Here is a 4,927-nt window from a genome sequence, read left to right as displayed (position 1 = left end):
GTAAAGATTCTCATTTTTCTTTCTAAATTAAGTGTCATTTGTTACAGTTATTTTTAACCTAATTCTAGCCTCAGTTACATTTTTGCACATTATTTATATAATGAAGATATTTTGTAATTAAACTGCCTTTTATATGAAAGTGCGTGTCTTTGAATTTTCTTCCATCAACATGGTGAGCGTCTACTTAACTGCGACACTGAAATCGACTTGGCCGTTCACACCGCGGCTTCCCCGGCTTGTAATTTTGCTTTGTTTTCTGTTTCTATACAATAACCCCGGTTTTTCTTTAAGCTGCCTTTGATCTTACTTCAACTACATGACTTGGTGGGCTACAGATGGAGTAAATATGGGCCCTGCTAACTCGCCATACGGCTTTAGACCTTAATACCTGATTAGCTGAAAAGGGCAGCACTTGCTTTTGGTTCTTGGATATCAGACAACACAGAGGGGAACAGAGGCAAGTGTTTTTGTGCTTCATTTTTGAAGCGGGGATGTTGCGGGGGGGATAAGAGGGAGTTTCTGTAATAGATACTTATCTTACTGCCCTCAAGCCCCTCAAACAAAGTCCCCCTCTGAAGAGATTATAACCCAGGGAGGGCACATTAACTTTAATCCGATGCTTTGAGGCCTCGCACCCCCATACCTCCCTCTGCCCCACTTATTTCAACCCTCCTGTTGTCGGGGGGCTACCTTGTATCTGGTGCATGTATGAGTAAGGCCTGTGGCTACACACGAGGGTTGTGTTTGTGCGCATGTATGTGTGTGAGTCAGGGGGTGGAGCGACTGTTTCAATAGCACGCTGACTCTAATGAAAAGCATTGAGGGGTGCATACTGCTGTGTAACTGATTCCTCTCTCTGAAGAGATTAGGCGCTACATTGTTGGTTCGGTTGCTCATTTCCATGAGAGCGCAGCCTCCCACCAGCGGCTGCTTGGCTTTGTTATTTTGAGTTGAAAAACACAGAGCCCAATGTCTTTGGCTTCCTCGTTACCATTGTTTCACAAATAGGCCAAAATGTAGATGTCACGTCACAGATGCCCAATAACCTCATTAGCTGCTCTCTGTTAGACCATAGAAAGAAAATAATAGATGTGTGAACTTCAGTTTGCTCAACTGGAGAGAATTTCTGCATAGCTCTGAGGTAACAATACTGTTGAAACTTTTGTTACGCAGTAAATAAAGGAGAACACATTGTGTGCATGCAGTCCATCTTGGCCACTGATGCTGCCTATAATATAACTTTGAGATGTCATCCTTATTGTTTAACTCCACATATCTACAGGGAAACTGGAGGATGATATGAGATAACAAATATTAGTAATTACAAAGGTAAAAAGACAAGATTTTACCTTAAATCCCCATATTTAGTATTCATAATCAGTATATAAACTACTTTAAGACACACACCAAGACAAAAGTGCTTACTCAAGTATTTTAACATAATAATAAATGGCTCTTTTTGTTAACCATTACAGTGTGTCAGAATCCATTCATCATTTGATTATTCTGCTTATAAAAATGCAAAATAGGGGCTGTTTTTAACAATATACATGTTTTTAAATTTCTCATCTTCTCACCCTTGATCTAACTTTGCTGTCACCGTGGTCCTGTTTTTTTTCTGTTGCACATGTGTGGAAGAAATTTTCAGCTGTAGTGAAGAAAAGTCTGCAGCCAGCTAACAAGCTGATCTGCAACAACAAGCACACCGGGGAACTGATCTGACTGAGCTCACGGCAAACTGGGCCAGGCCTCTAGCTGAGGGATCCTGGGGGTCCAGCACCCACCTACCGGGGCCCGATGCATGGAGATACCAGCAGCAGCGCCAGCTGTCACACTGGCCGTCACTGTCTAACCAACGCCGCCTGTCACTCACCCAGTGGAGAGCCGTCAATCAGGCAACACCCAGGAGGGAGCTGGGAGGCGGGCCAGTGCCCGGCCCTAAACAAAGACATACTTACATTTGCAAGCGGTTTCAGCGCCACTACTATTTTGAAAGAATGATAGAGTGGTCCTGATAAGGGCAATGACAAAGGACAAAGAATGGAAGGGGGTCTGGGAAGAGGGGGTCAGATAGCAAAGAGGTGGGAGAGCTTGATAACATTCACGCTTTACTTACATCTCTCCATTTGTGTTGGTGCCCCAGGAAAATCCCATTAAGGAGTTTTGCCTGGAAAGCATTAAATAATTGTTGCCAATTGACCGTCGGAGATTTGTTTTTTGTTTTTTTATTCCACCCTTGGATTTGAAAGGATTTTATTTTTTGTGTGTGAAATTATACAAAAGAAATCACAAACTTTCTCTTTTCATTTTGCCTTTTTATACAAATACCTTCCAGTATTTTACAAGGTAAACTTTTGAAACAAATCTGCCATCTTCTGGTTCTATAAATCTCTGTAAACTTTCTCCTTTTTCTGTATCGAGCGCAGCAAAAATAAACTAACAAGCAAAAGGTGTTAAAGATACTAAGGCTTTTATTTAGGCTTTTGTTGTCTTCTTCACACCTACATATGAGCTATTCAAATTGCATGTTTAGTCCCTTTGTCAGCTTGAGGGCATGGGATGGCCTGTAATTGAGGTCACACCTACACCTATTGTCTTGACCTGATCATTAGACCACTTGCACTGTCATTCAGCATTTTATGCTCCAAAAAATTGGGGTCTTATTAAACTCCACATTGAGTTTAGTGAGCTATAATATGAAATATGCAGAGGATTTGTTAATAGCAGGAGGATATAGAGCATTGTTTCAGCACAGAGCACGGGCTCAGATGTTATCACAGATGAAGATGGGGTCATCCTCTCTGCTATCTTGCATTATCTCTCAGCCTACTGAGGACAATCGTCTTCCATTTGGTCACTTCTCTCTCCTGTAAATCACTGACATCCTAACAGCAAACAGTGCAACCCAAACCTGTCAGAGCAGGACCAACACCTGCATTGTGGCAGAGTTGCCAAAAGAGGAAGAGAATGAGAAGATGTTCTTCAGGAGGGACAAAGGCTGCTGCCCTGAGCTGTTTGTGTTGTGAGATGTAGACTACTGAAGACATAAGCCTTCTTCTCCTTGCTCCCTAGTCAACCCATTGTTGCTCTTGTACAAATTTGCTTTAGGCTATGTGGACCGCACCCAAATAAATTCCCCTCCCTCCCCCACCTTTCCTACATTTCTTCCCCTCTAATACTACCCCCAAGAGTTCCCACTCTCCTTACATCTGGACCTCTGTTTACTTACCCTGTTTAGCAAAATCTTACAAATACCTCTAAGATAATACAGAGTTTACCAAAAATAATAAAATTAAGAAAGAAAGAACAGAAACACTTAATGTTTTTTTTTAAATTAGTAATAACTAACTTCTATCTAAAATAATAAGAAACTCTATTAACAAAGAAATTGCTTCATCCTTTTCCTGCATCACTTTTCTCTTACTTATTGGTTGCGAATTACCAAAAGTTGCAATGCACTTATTTTTTCCTGGCTCGTAGTATCAACATACTCAGCAGCAGAACCCCTCATGAGATCTCTTACACTGTATTTAGCATACACAATAGTATTTACACTCAGAGAAATGCCGTTGCTATTCACTTTTGTCCATCTTCTGTTTTTAGTGTAAACTTCCAACTGTGATGAAACAAGTAGATCTTTAACCCTGCAAAAATAAATACAGGGAGCTTTCGAATAAGTGCAGTGGAGTAAAAAGTTTAAAATTTCTCTTTAATCTGTGAAAAATATGCAGTATGTTGACATATGCAGCCTAGATTAATGTGAAAGGTAAAGGAAATAACTACGTAGACACTGAAAAAAGTGAGTGCTGGAGATGATTGTTAGAGGTTATTCAGATTTAGAAGAATGTTGTGCTGCTACAGAAATGCATCATAAAAATAAACAAATTAAAACAAACATAGCAAAATCAAAGCTGACTGTAAGTACTGTAAAAAAACAACAACAACAACAAAAAAAACAAGAAGCCAAATGAAAACCAAAGAACAACAACAACAAAAATAACAACTTGCAGGTGAAAATTAAGGGTTGTCAATTAAAAAGAGAAGACTGTGGATTTAATATTTTCTAAAGTGTCAGCTCTGCCTGTTTCAACACTTCTTTTACCACTTAATACAAGCACTCCTGCTTACACAACCACCACTACACCTCTAATGCTGTTAATAAGATAGGCAAATTTATGCCAGATAACAGAGCGGGGCTCCTTTGAACACAAACACTCAGCTTTACTTCGACTCTTTTGAAGGGCATGAAGGAGGACAGCAGAATAAGAGGTGTAATCTTCACCTCTTATCTCTAACAACCCCCTTCCACACACACACACACACACACATTAGCATCTGTTATCTTATAATTATCATATACATTAGTCAACACCTGTTTCACTTAGCCTCGTTTAATTAGGGCCATTGAAATGTTGCCCTGCGCTCAAAACAATGCCATCCGACATGAAGGGCAGTTTCTCATTAAATTAACAAATAAAAAGACGTTGCTCCGGGGCTTGAGAGGTTAACGGACAACTACATTTTATGTTCATTTTCTTCATTCATTTTTAATTATTTAGTGAAAGACCTTCAAGAAGTCTCTCGTAGTGACACTTTTACTCGTGCGTAAACGTCTCCTTTTGGCTTATTAGCGTAATTTATTGCTGGTGAGATGGTTAATTAAATTCACAAAACGACAGATCCGAAGGCGGTGAAGTGTCAGAAGCGGCAATAGGAGACTGGCAGGATGCTGTTAACTGTTAACTGAATTCAGGTAACAAAAAAAAAAACCTCTCCGTTGATTAGTGCCAGACATGATAAGTGTTAAACTTGCCATAAAAATAAATCACATAGAAGAAAAACATAAAATAATGCAAACTACGGAATGATTAGGAAAGCATTACAACTTAAACAACTAATATTTTATTTTATTTATTTTTTAGTTTTA

The sequence above is a fragment of the Oreochromis niloticus genome, linkage group LG20, assembly GCF_001858045.2.
Source record: "Oreochromis niloticus isolate F11D_XX linkage group LG20, O_niloticus_UMD_NMBU, whole genome shotgun sequence".
Classification (NCBI taxonomy): Eukaryota; Metazoa; Chordata; class Actinopteri; order Cichliformes; family Cichlidae; genus Oreochromis; species Oreochromis niloticus.
Note: the sequence above shows the minus strand (reverse complement) of the source record.